The sequence below is a fragment of the Capricornis sumatraensis genome, chromosome 4, assembly GCF_032405125.1.
Source record: "Capricornis sumatraensis isolate serow.1 chromosome 4, serow.2, whole genome shotgun sequence".
Taxonomy (NCBI): Eukaryota; Metazoa; Chordata; class Mammalia; order Artiodactyla; family Bovidae; genus Capricornis; species Capricornis sumatraensis.
The window spans coordinates 145,076,585-145,097,359 of NC_091072.1; the positions used below are offsets into that span (position 1 = coordinate 145,076,585).

Genomic DNA, 20,775 nt, shown 5'->3' on the forward strand with positions numbered 1-20,775 from the left:
CTAGAATATTATTCTAAGCTAACAGAATATAAGCTACAGAGGGCAAGGACAAGTGATGTGTCTTTCCCTCAAGGTTTCTCCACTGCCAAGGAAAGTGTCTGCCACGTAGCAGACATTCAATAGGTATCTGTGCAATTTAAAAACGAAAAAATGAATGAATGAATTGGTGCTATTTCCAAAGGCCTTGCTCTTTTGGAGAGCCACATCTTCTCCATTCCCATTTCTCCTACTCCTACTTGCACTCTGTGTGTGAACGTGTGAAGTCGCTCAGTTGTGTCCGACTCTTTGCTATCCCATGGACTGTAGCCTACCAGGCTCCTCCGTCCAGGGAATTTTCCAGGCAAGAGTACTGGAGTGGGTTGCCATTTCCTTCTCCAGAAGATCCTCCCCCCCCCAGGGATTGAACCTGGGTCTCTTGCACTGTAGGCAGACGCTTTACCCTCTGAGCCACCATGGAAGTGCATTTAGTCTACAAACCCCACCTGTTTTCAACAATAAATAGAGGCTGCACTTTGATTCTCTCCATTTAACTTTCCTGATTTAAAGTCAGAAATCAGACTAACTGGGGACTTCCCTAGTGATCCAGTGGTTAAGAACCCACCTTGCAATGCAGGGGACATGGGTTCAACCCCTGGTTGGGGAACTAAGATCCCACATGCCACGGCCAGCTAAGCCCATGTGCCACAACTAGCGAAGCCTGCTTGCCATAATGAAGACCCAGCATAGCCACAACAAAGGAAAGAAAGAATCAGATCAACTCATTCAAAATTCGGTTCCACCACTTACCAGTTGTGTGATCAAGGGCACATCATTCAACTGTGAAGTGAGAATAAAGCATTCTTTGCTGAGTTGCTGACAGGATCTGAAGAGATAATGCATGTGCCAAGCTCAGGATATCTGACAAATGGTGAGCACTCCATAAAAGCAAGGTGACAACTCTTTTGTCAAGGCTGCCAACATGCCACCCTGACTAAGGAAGACATAGGGCCCCATGAGCTACAGCCACGGCCACACACAAACACTGGAAACACCGGGGAGGCCAAGGTAATCCTGGTGCCATGCATCACCACGGCATCCACGTCAACAGATATCACCCAGGTTACTTTGGGAAAGTTGATATGAGAGATTACCACTTAAGAGGCACCAGAGATTCTGCCCAACTGTCAATCTTGATAAACTGTGGACCTAGGTCAGTGAGCAGACATGGGTGAATGCTGCCAAGAATAAGACTGGAACTCCTTCTATCATTATTGTGGCATTGTTGGATTACTACAAAGTTCTGGGGAAGGGAAAACCCCCAAAGCAGCTTGTCATTGTAAAGGTCAAATTCTTCAGCAGAAGAGGTGAGGAGAAGATTAAGGGTATAGGTGGGGGTTGTATCCTGGTGGCTGGAAGCCACATGCTGGGAAATTCATTAAATGATAACAAGTGCTTTTCAAAAAAGAGAAAGCAAGGTGACATTAATTTGTTGTTGTTGTTTAGTCACCCAGTCCTGTCTGACTCATTGCAACCCTATGGATTGCAACACCCCAGGCTTCTCTGTCCTTCACCATATTCTGGAGTTTGCTCAAACTCATGTCCATTGAGTTGGTGATGCCATCCAACCATCTCATCCTCTGTTGCCCCTTACGCTCCTGCATCAATCTTTCCCAGTATCATGGTCTTTTCCAATAAGTCGGCTCTTGGCATCAGGTGGCCAAACTTCAGCTTCAGCATCAGTCCTTCCAGTGAATACTCAGGGTGGATTTCCTTTAGGATTGACTGGTTTGATCTCCTTGCAGTCCAAGGGACTCTCAAGAGTCTTCTCCAGAACATAGACATTAAATATTTCTGTCATTATTATTAAAGTTGCATTTGATCAAGGGAAAGAAAGCAATAATTGAGTTTGTAGGCACCTCGTATAGCAGAAAAAGCAACAGGATCAGGAATGGGGGATCTGAGTTAGTTAAGGCTCCTCCAATGACCTTGTGAGCTTAGACAATTCACTCAGTCTTTTATGATACATGACTTCCCTGGTGTCTCAGACGGTAAAAGCATCTGCCTACAAAGCAGGAGACCCGGGTTCGACCCCTGGGTTGGGAAGATCCCCTGCAGAAGGAAATGGCAACCCACTCCAGTATTCTTGCCTGGAAAATCCCATGGACGGAGAAGCCTGGTAGGCTACAGTCCATGGGGTGGCAAAGAGTCAGACATGACTGAGCGACTTCACTTTCACTTTATGAGACATACCAAAGCACGTGTTACCAAGTCCAAGCTTGCTCTGCTCACTGCTCAAGAGATCAGTAAATCAAGAGACAAGGTGTTGAGGCAAGGAATATGACTTTATTCAGAAAGTCAGCTGACCAAGAAGATGGCAGACAAACATCTCAAAACACCATCCTCTTGGGGTTTGGATGCCCAGTTGTTTTATGGATCAGAGATTTGGAGAGGTGAGGAAGCAAAGTAAAAAGACCATTTCATATCTTGCAAATGTCTCCTACAGTGGCAAGCCTCAGGCAGGGGGAAGTGTTAATTTTTTTCTTCCTGCCATTTACAGGTGGACAAGGTTATGAACAAAGGCACTTTAGCTTAACAGTCAGGCAGAGGGGCAGAATTCTCTGAGACAGCCCATTATGTATGCTTATAATAACAAAAACGGCAAAAACAAGGGTTAAAGTAAAAGAAACAGTTTTCAACATGGAATCAGAATTGACCTCTCCCTGAAAAACATGGACATTTAAAAAATAAGGTATGAATGATCTGAGATGTCATAAAGCATTAACCGATTGATTGGGTCTCACTTTCTTTCCCCATAAAATCACAGCAATAAATCTGATCTTCTTTAAGGGCTCTACAAACAAAAACATTGTAACTCTAGGGGAGTAGGGAGGGGCACCATAGGGGTGTGGGAGTGGGAGGTATGAACTACCGGGTATAAGTGCAAGGATGTATCGTACAACATGAGGAATATAACCAATATTCTGTAATCACTGTAAATTGAAAGTAACCTTTCAAAATTGTATTAAAAATAAAATTTTTTAAAGTTAAAAAATAAAAGACACACAAAAAATAGATAATTCTAGACTTTCAGCCCAAATGAGAAAATCAAAAGTAAGACAATACAGCTAAATATTGTAGAACTGGTTATTTTATATATATATATATACACACACATATATATGTTTAATTTATATATTTATTTTTGGCTACACTGGGTGTTCGTTGCTGTGTGGGCTTTTCTCTAGTTATAGCCAGTGGGGTCTACCGTCCAGTTTTGGTGTGAGAGCTTCTCATTGCAGTGGCTTCTCTTGTTGCAGAGCATGGGCCCTAGAGCATGGGCTCAAAAGTTGTGGTGCACCAGCTTAGTTCAGAGAAGGCAACGGCACCCCACTCCAGTACTCTTGCCTGGAAAGTCCCATGGACGGAGAAGCCTGGTGGACTGCTGTCCATGAGGTTGCTAGGAGTCAGACACGACTGAGCGACTTCACTTTCACTTTTCACTTTCACACATTGGAGAAGGAAATGGCAATCCACTCCAGTGTTCTTGCCTGGAGAATCCCAGGGGCAGGGGAGACTTGTGGGCTGCCATCTATGGGGTTGCGCAGAGTCGGACATGACTGAAGCAACTTAGCAGCAGCAGCAGCAGCTTGGTTGTTCCATGCCATGTAGGATATTCCTGGATCAGGGATGGAACCCATGTCCCCTACATTAGCAGGTGGATTCTTTACCACTGAGTCACCATGGGGTCACTAAGAGTCAGATACGACTGAGCGATTTCACTTTCACTTTTCACTTTCATGCATTGGAGAAGGAAATGGCAACCCACTCCAGTGTTCTTGCCTGGAGAATCCCAGGGGCAGGGGAGACTTGTGGGCTGACGTCTATGGGGTCGCACAGAGTCAGACACGACTGCAGTGACTTAGCAGCAGCAGCACCAGAAGAAGCTCTAGAGCTAGTTTTGAAGTCATGGACTCAAAATCCCAGCTCTATCTCTCACTGTGAAGTTCTAAAAAAATTGTTTCCCTGGCCTTTGGTTTTCTAATCAGTGAAATGGGGAATATATCAGTTCCACAGACTTATTGTGATCATAAGCATGAAAAATATTCACCAACAATAGTAAAAAGAAGCAAATTAAGCAATATGGATGGACCTAGAGATTATCATACTAAGGGAAGTAAGCCAGACAAAGAAAGATATATATCACATGATATCACTTATATGTGGAATCTAAATGTGGTACAAATAGACTTATTTACCAAACAGAAATAGGGAGTTCCCAGACAGTCCAGTGGTTATGACTCCGTGCTTCCAATGCAGGGGCAGGGGTTCAATCCCTGATCAGGGAACTAAGATCCCTTCAGTGAGGCTGAAAAAACAGATAAAAGTAACACAGAAACAGACTCAGACATAGAAAATAAACTTATGGTTACCAACGTGGGGGAAGGGATAAATTAGGAGTTTATAATTAGCAGATATGAACTACTATAGATAAAACAGAAAACAAAAAGTCCTGCTGGATAGCACAGGAAACTATATTCAATATCTAGTAATAACTTAAAATGGAAATGAAGATTAAAAAGAATACACACACACCCCCACTGAATCCCTTTGCAGTACACCAGAACGACTAAACTATACCTCAATTGAAAAAAAAAAAAAGGATTTCTAAATAACAGAAGCAGATTAAAGCAATACAATGTCTGTCTATCTAATTAGCAAGGTGAAAAAATGATGAGGAAGCAAGGAAACGAACATTATTACACTTATCTCCGGTATATACATTAACATAACATACCTGGAATAAAAGTTTGCAATATGTATTAAGTGTTTTAAAATTATTGTGTCCTTTTTCTGTTTTGACCCCACCCTGTGGCACGCAGGATCTTAGTTTCCAGACTACGGTCTGAGCCTATGTGCCCTGCATTAGAAGCAGAGAGTCTTGACACTGGACCACCAGGCAAATCCCTACTGTGTCCTTCTTATATGAAATAACTAGAGTTGTCAAATTAATGGTGACAAAAGTAGAATGGTGGTTGCTAGGGGCTAGGAGAGGAGAGAATGGGGAATGGGGAGTTATTCTTTAAAAAATACAGAGTTTTTGTTTTGCAAGGTGAAAAAAGACATGAAAATCAATGGTAGTGATGGTAGCACAATGTGAATGCCACTGAACCATACACTTAAGAATGATTAACCAATAAATCTGGTATTGTGTACATTTTACCAAAAATTTTTTAAAAATGGTTTAATCAGCAATTCCACTTTTAGAATATTATTTGGAACCACTAGAATATAAGCTACCAAAGATCAGGAACAAATCATGAGTACTTGATAAATATTCATTCAGTGAATTAAGTAACGGAAGTAGACAAAGAATTATGGATACATTCATTTTAGTATATTTTTATAGAGAAAACTTAACAACCTAACTCGGAAGGCAATGGCACCCCACTCCAGTGCTCTTACCTGGCAAATCCCATGAACGGAGGAGCCTGGTAGGCTAAGAGTCACTAAGAGTCGGACAGGACTGAGCGACTTCCCTTTCACTGTTCACTTTCATGCATTGGAGAAGGAAATGGCAACCCACTCCAGTGTTCTTGCCTGGAGAATCCCAGGGATGGGGGAGCCTGGTGGGCTGCCGTCTATGGGGTCACACAAAGTTAGACACGACTGAAGTGACTTAGCAGCAGCAACAACCTAACTGTACAACATTAAGTGCATTATGGAGCATCCAAAAGTTTTATTATTACTCAGCCATAGATAATATTATAAAAGAATACATGTGGCATGAAAACTTACCCAGGAAAAGCTTATCCTTAGTAATTTAAGCAAAAAAAAAAGTTTTTGAAATATATAGAAAAATAATCCAATTCTTGAAAAATAAGTACAGAAAAAATCTGGAAAGATTGATCTTAATACATTAACAATTGCTATTTCTTAGTAATTTTTTGTTAATTTCTATTTTTTTCATTTTTATAATAAATTTTTAAAAAATTTTACCGTTAGAAAAAAGTTACTTAAACGAAACAGTGTAGTCTTGACCTCTGAAGTACAAAGTGATTTGGATGCTGCTGCCAATCACAGAACAAACACTCGGGTGTCTAAACACCATTTTAAGTACTAGGGACACAGAAGTGGCAAAACAAAGTCCCATAGGTAAAGAATTGGGGAAACTTATTTTAAGAACTAAGGAGAGTATAGACGATCTTATCTCCAAAACAGAAATAGAGACATAAACACAGAGAACAAACCTATGGACACCAAAGGTGGAAGAGAGGGTGGGAGAAATTGGGAGATTGGGATTAACATATATGCTGCTGCTAAGTCGCTTCAGTCGTGTCCGATCCCACATGCCACACACACACACACACACACACACACACACACACATACACACACACAAAGATAGAAAAAAAAAGGAGTTTTTCATTTCCTTAGATGTATTTTGCCATTAAATATATTATTTATGTATAATTACATTTGGTGGGTGAGTGATTAGTGAGAACTATAGTCAGAGGATGAGATGGTTGGATGGCATCACCAACTCGATGGACATTAGTTTGAGCAAGCTCAGGGAGTTGGTGATGGACAGGGAAGTATGGTGTGCTGCAGTCCATGGGGTTGCAAAGAGTTTGACACAACTTAGTGACTGAACATTAACAACGATAGTCTGAGTAGAAGTAGTTAGAGGATGCTAGGGGGGAAAAAAAACAGAAGGTCCACAGGGTTAATATTTATACCGTATCTTATGCAGTCTGTGGGGTTGCAAAGAGTTGGACACAACTGAGCGACTGAACCGAACTCACATGCTGTTAAAACCTCATTCCTGCCATTTAACAGCTTGAGTATTTTATCTTATTATTAAAACAAAAATAAAACAATAATGAATAAATTCCTTAGAATCAACCTAATGACTATGTAATAATATCACTTTATATTAATATAACATTTTTAATCATTTAGAAATTTATCTTTTGACACTAAATAATCATGTCTTTAGCTGCATTTCATGACATGCCAAATCAAGTTCTATCTGCATTTCATATTATGTTCTTACTAAATTATATCTAAGTATCAATTCAATGTACATAAAAACTTAAGGGTCTTAATCCTTTGGGATGAATTGTTTTAAATAAAATATTGATTTGTACTCCCAGCAGTAGTGAATGAGAGTTTAGTTTTAATAACGCTGGCTGGTCTTGGATATTTTCTTTCCTTCTTTAGCTTTTTAAGATGAGATGTAACTGATAAATACTTTCTGTCTTCATTTAGACTTCTTTTATTGGCCACACCACACGGCATGTGGGATCTTAGTTCCCTGACTGGGGATTGAACCCTTGCCTCCAGCATGGTGGATGTTCGGAGTCCTAACCACTGGACTGCCAGGGGATTTCCTGGACTACTTTAATTACTAAGGTTGACTTTTTAAAAGTCATTTGTACATTTTCTTTGAAATGTACATTTCTGTTGTTGACACTCTTTTCAGTTCAGTTCAGTTCAGTTCAGTTGCTCAGTCGTGTCCGACACTTTCCAATACCGTGAATTATAGCATGCCAGGCCTCCCTGTCCATCACCAACTCCCGGAGTTCAACCAAACTCATGTCCATCGAGTTGGTGATGCCATCCAGCCATCTCATCATCTGTTGTCCCCTTCTCCTCCTGCCCCCAATCCCTCCCAGCATCAGAGTCTTTTCTTGGACTATAGCAAATATATTTTTTATTTAAAAAAGAAAAAAGAGTGTTTTCAGTAATGGTCAGCATCAGGTTATCAGAAATCCCCAGCGCAGGATTTTGTACCTCCTATGTGATGATCACAAATTGAGGTTTAGATGCTTTGCTGAGATCTCTGGGCATTGTCACCTCAAAGTGACACCACTCAGTATTACAGTCTCCTGAAACAAAGCTACTCACAGTGTGGACCTTGGTCCTATGCTCATCTGCAAATTGTTACTTGTGGACAACAGCGCAGAAAATGAGAGCAAGTGTTAAAGAATGTTAAGAGCAATTTGACAAATTAATGTTATGTCAGATTAATGTATTATTTTTTAAATGGTGTTTAATTTTGTGTTTTAAATTATTAATTTCTAGTAAATTTTCAATTATATCTTATAAGTATTTTGATCCATGATTCAAGATTAAAACAACAAGCTGGGGCTTCCCTGGCAGCTCATTGGTAAATAATCTGCCTTGCAATGCAGGGGATCTGGGTTCAATCCCTGGTCCAGGAAGATGCCACAAGCTCTGGCCCTGCAACTAAGACTTGACAGAGCCAAATAAATTGAAAATAAATAAATAAATAAAACTGAATCTTCACCATAGACGGGTTGAAAAGCAATATTCTAAATTATTTATTTGACTCAGCATGTTAGTTTCTTATTGCTGCTGTAAAATTTACAGCAAATTTAATAGGTTAAAACAACAGAAATTATTATCTTACAGTTCCAGAGGTTAGAAGTCTAAAATTGGTCTTAATGGGTTAAAATCAAGGTATAACTTGAAGCTATGTGGGGACTTCCCTGGAGGTCCAGTGATTAAGACTCCACAGTTTCAACACAGGGCGCTTGTGTTCAATCCCTGGTCGGGTCACAAGCCAAGTGGCCAAAAAAAAAAAAAAGGGGGGGGGATAGCTTGGAGCTGATGTTCTTTCTGGAAGCTCAAGAGAAGAATCTGTTTCTTTGCCTTCTTTAGCTTCTAGAGCATGTCTACATTCCTTGGCCAGTGATCTCTTTCCCCATTTTCAAAGCCAGCAGAGTAACACCCTCAGATAGTTCTCACTCTGATCTCCTTTACCACCTGTAAAGACTTTTGTGATTACAGCACTTCAATACAGGATTATCTTCCCATCTCAAGATCCTTGACTTAATCATGTTGATAAGTTTCCTTTGGCATATAAGATAACATATTCACAGGTTTTGGAAGTTAGGATATGGATGCCTATGGGGGGTAGTTATTCAGTGTTCCACATTCAGGTTGCTAGTTTTAGCCTTCAAAGTCACATTCTCAAATCCATCTTCAGAGAGCAAAAGGGATTCTTTACACCAGACAGGGTTGCTTTCCACAAATAACACATAAGATAGTGCAAGGGTAAGTAATTAAGTGATTTTGATCCTGTATGTAAACAAACAATTTTTTTTAAAAATCTCAGTTGTTTTTCATTAATTTTAACTAAGATGCTACCCATCAAATCATCTAATATTAATTTATCTATTTACCTGTCTGGAAAAGAGTTGAATAATAATACCACTGGAAGATATCATGTTAGCATCATGTAACCCTAAGTTAAAGAGTTGTGAAACTATCAGAATTTATCAAAGTTCATCACCATTTTCAAGGGGCTTTGTGTGTCTATGTGTGTCAATTATTAAAATCAACCTTTTGAGTTTTATCAGCCACCACTATTTGTTATCAGCAGCAAGACCCTGCTGTGGCGTAGTCGGTATCCACACCATTCAAACTGTTTCTGATAGAACTACTGAGAGACAGCTCTGCTCTTAGTATATTACTCTCTCCATTCATTGTGATTCCTTTTAGTTTGAAGTATTTTATTTTTGCTGGACCAGCAGCTACTAAATAAGGTAGCAATTATCAGCTGACATTTAGATTTTTTTTTTTTTCCTTTGACCCTGCTGCGTGGATTGAGATCTTAGTTCCCTGACTAGGGATTGAATTCATACCCCCTGCAGTGGAAACCCAGAGTTTTAACCACTAGCCAGGGCAGTCCCTCACATGAAAATTTTTGGATAAATTTGAGTGCTTTTCTCCTGTTAATCTGTCTTTGTCAGTTTAAGACCCAGCAAGAGACAATAAGAGGTTCAAGAAAAACTTTTTTCCCTCCCCTACATCGTGCATAAGCTGTTCCGTTTGTTTTTATTTTGTAATTTGACACGTCAATATTCTCAAATAATACAGCACTCATTTCAGAGCACTTTAAGATGACACTAAGTACCATTTTCCTCACCACATACAATGATGATGCCTCTCCAGTATTGGTTTTGTTGTTCCTAACCCATTAGGGAGAAATGCCTAATTGTTTCTATTTAACATACTCAACTTTTAACATAAATCACAATTTTTCATATGCTTCTTGGCTACTTGAACTTCCTTTGGAAATATTATTGTCCATTTTTCACTTGGATTATTCATTTGTTAATTTTTTTTCTCATTCTTGGGGCTCGAGGAATATGGGAACCTAGTTGACTGATCAGGGATGGAACCCACGCCACCTGCAGGGGAAGTGTGGCATCTTAACAGCTGGATCACAAGGGAAGTCCACAGAGAACCTAAAATCCTCTACATCCTAAAGTGGGAAAGATGCATCACTAGGTGGGGTCGAACCACCAACCTTTCTGCTAACAGTCAAAAGTGCTAACCAGTTGCACCAAAGAGACACCTCGTTAAGATTTAAATTGAGGAAGAATTAAAAGACCCTTTAACTGTAATCCCTCTTGTTGCCTATTGTTGTTTACTTGCACATTCCCCTCAACTGGAAGGAGGATTCTTAACCACTGGACCACCAGGGACGTCCCTATCATTTTCTTGTAATTTCTAACTTGTTTCCCAGCTTGTACTCTCTTTTACGCTATTCTATGTTGTCCATAGCATATATCTTCTAACACACTAATAACTTCATCTATTGAACAAATATTTGTGCAGGTACTGTCTTAAGCATTTGAGATGAAAGGGTTCAGTTCAGTTCAGTCACTGAGTCATGTCTGACTGTTTGCGATCCCATGAATTGCAGCACGCCAGGCCTCCCTGTCCATCACCAGCTCCCAGAGTTCACTCAAACCGATGTCCATCCAGTTGGTGATGCCATCCAGCCATCTCATCCTCTGTCGTCCCCTTCTTCTCCTGCCCTCAATCTTTCCCAGCACCAGAGTCTTTTCCAATGAGTCAATTCTTCGCATGAGGTAGCCAAAGTACTGGGGTTTCAGCTTTAGCATCAGTCCTTCCAATGAACAGCCAGGACTGGTCTCCTTTAGAATGGACTGGTTGGATCTCCTTGCAGTCCAAGCGACTCTCAAGAGTCTTCTCCAACACCACACTTCAAAAGCATCAATTCTTTGGCGCTCAGCTTTCTTCGCAGTCGAACTCTCACATCCATACATGACCACTGGAAAAACCATAGCCTTGACTAGATGGACCTTTGTTGGCAAAGTAATGTCTCTGCTTTTGAATATGCTATCTAGGTTGGTCATAACTTTTCTTCCAAGGAGTAAACGTCTTTTAATTTCATGGCTGCAATCACCATCTACAGTGATTTTGGAGCCCAGAAAAATAAAGTCTGAGACTATTTCCACTGTTTCCCCATCTATTTGCCATGAAGTGATGGTACCAGATGCCATGATCATTTTCTGAATGTTGAGCTTTAAGCCAACCTTTTCACTCTCCTCTTTCACTTTCATAAAGAGGCTTTTTCGTTCCTCTTCACTTTCTGCCATAAGGGTGGTGTCATCTGCATATCTGAGGTGATTGATATTTTTCCTGGCAATCTTGATTCCAGCTTGTGCTTCTTCTAGCCCAGCGTTTCTCATGATGTATTCTGCATAGAAGTTAAATAAGTAGGGTGACAATATGCAGCCTTGACGTACTCCTTTTCCGATTTGGAACCAGTCTGTTATTCCATGTCCAGTTCTAACTGTTGCTTCCTGACCTAAACATAAGTTTCTCAAGAGGCAGGTCAAGTGGTCTGATATTCCCATCTCTTTCAGAATTTTCCACAGTTTATTGTGATCCACACAGTCAAAGGCCTTGGCATAGTCAGGAAAGCAGAAATAGATGTTTTTCTGGAACTCTCTTGCTTATTCTATGATCCAGCAGATGTTGGCAATTTGATCTTGTTCCTCTGCCTTGTCTAAAACCAGCTTGAACATCTGGAAGTTCATGGTTCACGTACTGCTGAAGCCTGCCTTGGAGAATTTTGAGCATTACTTTACTAGCATGTGAGATGAGTGCAATGGTGAGGCAGTTTGAGCATTCTTTGGCATTGCCTTTCTTTGGCACTGGAATGAAAACTGATGTTTTCCAGTCCTGTGGCCACTGCTGAGTTTTCTAAATTTGTTGGCATCTTGAGTGCAGCACTTTCACAGCATCATCTTTCAGGATTTGAAAGAGTTCAACTGGAATTCCATCACCCCCACTAGCTTTGTTCATAGTGATGCTTTCTAAGGCCCATTCCAGGATGTCTGGCTCTAGGTGAGTGATCACACCATTGTGATTATATAGATGGTAAAGATCTTTTTTGTATAGTTCTTCCGTGTATTCTTGCCACCTCTTCTTAATATCTTCTGCTTCTGTTAGGTCAGTACCATTTCTGTCCTTTATTGAGGCCATCTTTGCATGAAATGTTCCCTTGGTATCTCTAATCTTTCCCATTCTGTTGTTTGCCTCTATTTCTTTGCATTGATCGCTGAAGAAGGCTTTCTTATCTCTCCTTGCTATTCTTTGGAACTCTGCATTCAGATGCTTATATCTTTCTTTTTCTCTTTTGCTTTTCGCCTCTCTTCTTTTCACAGCTATTTGTAAGCCTTTCCCAGACAGCCATTTTGCTTTTTTGCATTTCTTTTCCATGGGGATGGTCTTGATCCCTGTCTCCTGTACAATGTCACGAACCTCAGTCCATAGTTCATCAGGCACTCTATCTATCAGATCTAGGCCCTTAAATCTATTTCTCACTTCCACTGTATAACCATAAGGGATTTGATTTAGGTCATACCTGAATGGTCTAGTGGTTTTCCCTACTTTCTTCAATTTCAGTCTGAATTTAGCAATAAGAAGCTCATGATCTGAGCCACAGTCAGCTCCCCGTCTTGTTTTTGCTGACTGTATAGAGCTTCTCCATCTTTGGCTGCAAAGAATATAATCAATCTGATTTCAGTGTTGACCATCTGGTGATGTCCATGTGTGGAGTCTTCTCTTGTGTTGTTGGAAGGGGGTGTTTGCTATGACCAGTGTGTTCTCTTGGCAAAACTCTTCGCCTTTGCCCTGCTTCATTCCGTATTCCAAGGCCCAATTTGCCTGTGACTCCAGGTGTTTCTTGACTTCCTACTTTTGCATTCCAGTCCCCTATAATGAAAAGGACATCTTTTTTGGGTGTTAGTTCTAAAAGGTCTTGTAGGTCTTCAGAGAACCGTTCAACTTCAGCTTCTTCAGCGTTACTGGTTGGGGCATAGACTGGGATTACTGTGATATTGAACAGTTTGCCTTAGGAACTTTAAATAAATGTGTGTGAATAATTTATATTCTGAAGAACACATTTGTGAATCTTTATGGTTTCTCCAAAGGCAAAGAAAATAAAATATTAATGCTTAAATGTCTAAATTGTCTATCTGATCTAAGACTGCCTTTAATGTCTGAGCCTCAAGCAAAGAAAACAAGAAATAGTTCTCTATTCTTCCAAGGCTATAAATTTGCAGTTGATAAGGACTGGTGGGGTCATTTTTACTGCCTGGGATAGCAATGTTTCTCCTGTCTTGCATTTTTAGATAATGAAGATAACGAATCCTTAAAAGTTCTTGCATTCTTGCCTAGAGGATCAGAAGACAACAGAAAAGATTTTGGCCATGACCTTTACTCTTAGGATTAGCTTCTTTGACCATTTTTGGGATTTAGCAACTCCAAGTTTATCTTTGCTGTTTCACAACTAGAGGCAGTATTTACAAGTTTTACGGGAAATGGAAAGGAATAAAAATCAAAACAAACTTGAACACTAGTGTACTCATTCTTTTTTTAATATTTTGACTTTTTATATATGAGCATGAAATATACGAAGGGCTTCCCAGGTGAAAAGTGAAGTGAAAGTGTTAGTTGCCCAATCATGTTCGACCCTATGCAACTCTATGGACTGTAGCCCGCCAGGCTTTCTGTCCTTGGAATTCTCCAGGCAAGAATACTGGATTGAGTTGCAGTTCCCTTCTCCAGGGGATCTTCTTCCAGGGATTGAACCTGGGTCTCCTGTATTGCAGATGGACTCTTTACTCCTTAAAGTACATGAAGGGCTTCCCAGGTGGTGCAGTGGCAAAGAATCCGCCTGCCAATGCAGGAGACCCAAGACTTGGGTGAGTGGAGAATGGCCACCCACTCCAATATTCTTGCCTGGAAAATTCCACAGACAGAGAAGTCTGGCATGTGATTGCAAAGAGTTGGACATGACTGAGCACACACACAAACACACACACATATGAAATATATGAGCTTCCCAGGTGGCTCAGTGCTAAAGAACCCACATGCCAAAGCTAGAGATTCTATTCAGTTCTGTTGCTGGGTTGGGAAGATCCCTTGGAGAAGGAAATGGCTACCCACTCCAATATTCTCACCTTGGAAATCCCATGGACAGAGCAGCCTGGCAGGCTACAGTCCTTGGAGTCACAAAAGAGTCAGACACAACTTACCGACTAAACAACATCAGCATAAGTGAATGATTAAGTAGATATTATGATGCGTCTGAACTGTGGTGTTGGAGAAGACTCTTGAGAGTCCCTTGGACTACAAGGAGATCCAACCAGTCCATTCTGAAGGAGATCAGCCCTGGGATTTCTTTGGAAGGAATGATGCTAAAGCTGAAACTCCAATACTTTGGCCACCTCATGCGAAGAGTTGACTCATTGGAAAAGACTCTGATGCTGGGAGGGATTGAGGGCAGGAGGAGAAGGTGACGACAGAGGATGAGATGGCTGGATGGCATCACTGGCCCGACGGACGTGAGTCTGAGTGAACTCCGGGATCTGGTGATGGACAGGGAGGCCTGGCATGCTGCAATTCATGGGGTCGCAAAGAGTCGGACTGAGCGACTGAACTGAACTGAATGATACACCAACTGTGCTTTGGGCTTCCCAGGTGATGCTAGTGGTAAAAAACGCACCTGCCAATGGAGGAGATATTAAGAGATGTGGGTTTGATCCCTGGGTTGGAAAGCTCCTCTGGAGGAGGGCATGGAAACCTACTCCAGTATTCTTGCCTGGAGAATCCCACGGACAGAGGAGCCTGGAGGGCTACAGTCTACAGGGTCGAAAAGAGTCAGACACGACTAAAGCAACTGAGCACGCACACACAGGCAGGCATCCATAAGGTACATAAACTCCCTCTCCCATCTCTTCTTGTTGTCCACACCTACTGGCAGGTAAGTGTGGGAACCACACACACTAAAACCTCTACACAGTGGCAGACACTTGTCAGCTGCCATCCTACCTCCATAGGACCTCCACTCAGGAAAACGTTGCCCATTAACTCTGAGCAATGAGATAATTGCAGAGGAGTTAATTAGATGGCCAGCATTCCCCTCATGGCAGCTATTACACCTTAACTCTTTGCGGCAGAAGAGCCACACCCATTTTTATTCCTCCCAAACTTATGAGCTGTGCTGTAACACCTCTACATTAATGCCTTTGCCACTGTTTTACACAGCAGCAGGACCAAGCTCCTCCTTTCAAAGAAAGAAAGAAAGTGAAGTCGCTCAATAGAGTCCGACTCTTTGCAACCCCACGGACTGTAGCCCACTAGGCTCCTCCATCCGTGGAATTTTCTAGGCAAGAGTACTGGAGTGTGTTGCCATTTCCTTCTCCAAGGGATCTTCCCAACCTAGGGATCGAACCCGGGTTTCCCACATTGTGGGCAGATGCTTTACCGTCTGAGCCACCAGGCAATCCCAAACTCTCCTATCAAACTTTCAAACTCTGCCCTTATTGAATGACCCACATCCGGCCAAATGCCCAGCCATGCACCTCACATCTTGAGATCCCATCCTTGAGTTTTCATCCTCTGTGCATTTCTATAATTTAGGACTCTTCCTTGGTACTCATAATTAATATAAATCCCACTCCTCTCAGACTTCCCTGGTAGTGCAGTGGATAAGAATCCTCCTGCCAATGCAGGGGACACGGGTTTGATCCCTCGTCCAGGAAGACTCCACCTGCCATGAAGCAACTAAGCCTGTGCACCACAACCACTGAGCCTGCACTCTCGAGCCCTCGAGCTGCAACTCCTGAGGCTGTGTGCAGTAACCACTGAAGTCCATGAGCTTTGAGACTGCGCTCTGCAACCAGAATAGCCAATGCAATGAGGAACTTGTGCAAAGCAACAAAGACAAATAAATAAATAAATGTTTTTAAAAATCCCACTCTTCTGCAAGATTTGAATACCTACCCAACTACCTATCCCCCTATGCCACTACCAGCTAGGTTAGCAAGGCAAGAAGGGTTATTATTATTGCAATAAGTTACAAACAATCGGGCTTCGCTGATAGCTCGGTTGGTAAAGAATCAGCCTGTAATGTGGGAGACCTGGCTTCCATCCCTGGGTTGGGAAGATCCCCTGGAGAAGGGAAAGGCTACCCACTCCAGTATTCTGGCCTAGAGAATTCCATGGACTGTACAGTCCATGGGGTCGCAATGAGTTGGACACAACTGAGTGATTTTCACACACACTCACACACAATTACTGAACTGATAAAACATGATATTAATCCAGAAAACCAAAAAGTATAAATAAAAGTTATAGGCTATTTAAACCCAGGCACATACTAGCAGCATGGATGTTTTTGACAGGATCAATTATCAAGGCCCACTTGACATGGCCCACAGTTCTCAATGGGTACTTTACACAAGACCAGATAGCTGTTGGGCTTCCCTGGTGGCTCAGATGGTAAAGAATCTACTTTTAGTGCAGGAGACTCAGGTTCCATCCCTGAGTCAGGAAGATCCCCTGGAGAAGGAAATGACAACCCGTTCCAGTATTCTTGCCTGGAGAATTCCACAGACAAAGGAGCCTGGTGAGTTACAGTCCACGGGGTTGAAAAGAGTGACATGACTGAGTGACTAACACTTTCTTCAAATAGCTGCCATTCATAAATATAATATATTAATTTTGAGACTGGGTTATTTTATGTCCTTTCAGTCCTTATTCAACCCTGAATATTCATTGGAAGGATTGATACTGAAGCTAAAGCTCCAGTTGATGAGAAGAGCGGACTCATTGGAAAAGACCCTGACTCCAAGAAAGGTTGAAGGCATGAGTAGAAGAGGACTACAGAGATTGGATGGCATCACCGACTCAACGGGCAAGAGTTTGCACAAACTCCGGGAGATGGTGAAGGACAGGGAAACCTGGTGTGCAGCAGTCCATGGTGTCACAGAGTTGGTCACGACTGAGTGGCTAAACAACAACAAGGGAAAGGCAGGCACATGTGGGCATAGGGGTCAAGAAGGGGCAAAGTGAGTGGCATTCCTGGGCTGCAGCACTGTGGTTCTGCTGTCAATGGGGTCCTCCAAGGTCCCATAGGTACCTGGTGCCCACTTTGGAGCCCCACCCCACCCCAGGGCCGCAGCAGCCTGGATCCAGGGTGGATGCCTTATAAGACTGATGGGGACAGGCTTTGATACACAAAGCACTGGTGGAGAGAGACAAAAAGCCCATAGGGAGCATAGGGACCAGGTGGGCCAACAGGGGGGAAGAACACTGACTGTGGAGAGGGGTGGGGCCAGGTACTACCAGAGAGTGCAGTCATTTATGAACTAGGTGGCGCTAGTGAAAACAATGAGAGGCTTTATTTTCTTGGGCTCCAAAATCACTGCAGATGGTGACTGCAGCCATGAAAGTAAAAGATGTTTGCTCCTTGGAAGAAAAGCTATGACAAACCTAGACAGCGTATTAAAAAGCAGAGACATTACTTTGCCGACAAAGGTCCGTCTAGTCAAAGCTATAGCTTTTCCAGTAGTCATGTATGGGTGTGAGAGTTGGACCATAAAGAAGGCTGAGCGATGAAGAATTGATGCTTTTCAACTGTGGTGTTGGAGAAGACTCTTGAGAGTCCCCTGGACAGCAAGATCAAACCAGTCAGTCATTGGAAGGATTGACGCTGAAGCTGAAGCTCTAATACTTTGGCTACCTGATGCAAAAAGATAACTCCTTAGAAAAGACCCTGATGATGGGAAAGATTGAAGGCAGGAGGAGAAGGGGAGGACAGAGGAAGAGATGGTTGAATGTCATCACCAACTCAATGGACATGAGTCTGAGCAAGCTCTGGGAGATGGTGAAGGACAGGAAAGCCTGGCATGATGCAATCCACAGGGAGAGTCAGACACGACTGAGGAGGGGTAAAGATCCTCTACAGTAAAGATCTCTTGCCAGTGCAAGAGATGCAGAAGACACATGTTCATTCCCTGGGTCGGGAAGATCCCCTGGAGGAGAGCATTGCAACCCACTCCAGCATTTTTGCCTGGAGAATTCCATGGACAGAGGAGCTTAGAGGACTATAGTCAATGAGTCTGCCAAGACTGAAGTCACTTCGCAGGCAGGAAGTCTGCTTGGGAGTGTTTTCCCCAACTGTGACCCTCCTCTCTCCCTTACTAAGCCACACCTCCCTTTGGAATACTTTTCTCTACCCCACCCTATATTTTGGATCCACCATTTGTTGTCTGTTCCCTGAAGGCAAAATGGTTCTTTTGCCTGCGGCTCTCTACTCCTCCCGAAACCAGGCTACACAGTTGAATGGGAAGAAAAAAAAAGAGAACCATTCAACTGGAAAAAAAAGGTGGGCTCAATAGATAAGAGAGAAAGTGGAGCCAAGATTTTGTTATCATCAGTTTCTATCTTCCCTGGTGGTCCAGTGGCGAAGACTCCCAAAGCAGGGTGCTGGGTTCCATCCCTGGTCAGGGAACTAGAGCCCACACGCAGCCACTAAGCACTAAGCATTCACAAACTGCAACCAAGACCTAATTCATTTGGTGCAGCCAAATGAATAAATAAAAGATATTGTAAAATAAATAAATTTTATTTGTATTTATTTTATTTAACTTGTATTTTGTTTCTTTCTCCCATCCCTGACTCTTTTTTTTTGCCGCACCAAGCCTGATCTTAGTTCTTAGACCAGGAACCAAACCAGTGCCTCTGCAGTGGGCACGCAGAATCTTAACTCCTAGTTCGTGTGCTCAGTCACTAAGTCGTGTCTGACTCTTTGTGACCCCATGAACTGTAGCCCGCCAGGCACCTCAGTCCATGGGATTCTCCAGGCAAGAGCACTGGAGTGAGTTGCCATGACCTCCTCTAGGGGATCTTCCCAATTCAGGGATCAAACCTGGGTCTTCTGCAGCTCCTGCATTCCAGGCAGATTCTTTAATGCTGAGCCACGGGGAAGCCCAAAATGTTCCACATTTGCTCAGGTGTGTACAAGTATTTGTTATTTCAGCGAATAACTAAAAAACAAGATTCTAGGTTGGAAATAATTATCCTTCAGAATTTGAAAGATATGGTTCCATTATCTTCTAGCATCTGGTGTTGTTGAAGAATCTGAAGCCATCATATTTCCTGATCTTAAAGTCTCACTTTTTAACATTTTCTCTTCTATCAGCATTTTACATCTGCTTGTGGTTTTGCTTTGAATTATCTTCAAACCCTTCTCTTCATGTTTCAGATATCAAACTTCTAAATTCTAGATGGTTAGTTTATTTTGCTCTCTCAAATTTTCCTTTATTAAAGGAGCATCTTGTTTGTTTCAAAAATATTATGTCTTCCTAGGAAAAAAAAAAGTATTACATGATTTTTTTATCTCTGGAGAAATCAGTGGTAGTTTTCATTATGAGTTATTTTATAGTCTTTTTTCTAGTTGCTTCATTTCATTTGGCTTTTTATCTCATCTATGACACTATAAAGATGTTAACTAATAAAAGGCAGCTAAAAGGGTATTACAATTTTTAGAAATTTTTATCCAGTCTTTGTATGGATATTTGGAGTATGCATTTTCTGAACTCTTCTATCTCTCAGTATTTTTATCTTCTGTTGCTTGGGACTCAGTTTCTGTCAAGTTTGAAAAAGCAAAACTCCACCATCATCTATGTCCCATACTTCTCTCCAGCCCTGGTTCTCGCAACTGTTTGTTTTTTTTTTTTTTTTGCTTTTAACTTTTTATTTCATGTTGGAGTATAGTCAATTAACAATGTTGTGATAGTTCTAGGGGGGACAGCAGAACGACTTAGCCATACATGTACATGTGTCCATTCTCCCCAAAACTCCCCTCCCATCCAGGCTACTACCTAACACAGGCAGAGTCCCCTGTGCTATATAGTAGGTCCTTGTTGGTTATCCATTTCTAAGTATAGCAACGTCTCACCTTTCTGGGAAATGTTGAGGGCAGGAGGAGAAGGGGGTGACAGAGGATGAGCTGGACATGAGTTTGAGCAAAGTCGGGGAGATAGTGAAGGACAGGGAAGCCTGGGGTGCTGCAGTCCATGGGGGTCACAAAGAATCAGACACAACTTAGCGACTGAACAACAACACCATCCTTCTCTTAAACTTGGATTTCTTGAGTGAGCATCTATGTAGGCCCTTTTTCATTAACTCACGTCTTAATCTTAAAACTCCTGCAATCTGATTTTTGCCCTCACTTCTTCAAGGGCTCTATGAGACTGCTGTAGGAGGGGTCACCTGTCTCAAAGGGGATACAGCTGACAGCAAAACCACAGGAGTAGAACTTGCCCTTAGGGAGCACCAAGAATCGACTATCATTCGAGCACAGATGGAATCATGTGGGGAGGGGCATGCTTGTTAAAACAAGAACTGCTGGGCCCCAAGGCTTCCCAAGTGGTGCTAGTGGTGAAGAATGTGCCTGCCAATGCAGGAGACATAAGAGACCCTGGCTCGACCCCTGGATCAGGAAGACCTGGAGAAGGGAATGGCAACCCACTCCAGTATCATTGCCTGGAGCATCCCATGGACAGAGGAGCCTGGTGGGGCTATAGTCCATGGGGTTGCACAGAGTTGGACAAGACTGAGGCAACTTAGCACGCATGCACACTTGGCCTGTCTTTG

At 42.2% G+C, this 20,775-nt stretch overlaps 1 pseudogene; it reads left to right on the forward strand.

Annotated features, from left to right (window-relative positions):
* Window positions 1-958: 958 nt before the first annotated feature.
* On the forward strand, window positions 959-20,515 carry LOC138078772 (large ribosomal subunit protein uL15-like; annotated as a pseudogene).
* Window positions 20,516-20,775: the final 260 nt, after the last annotated feature.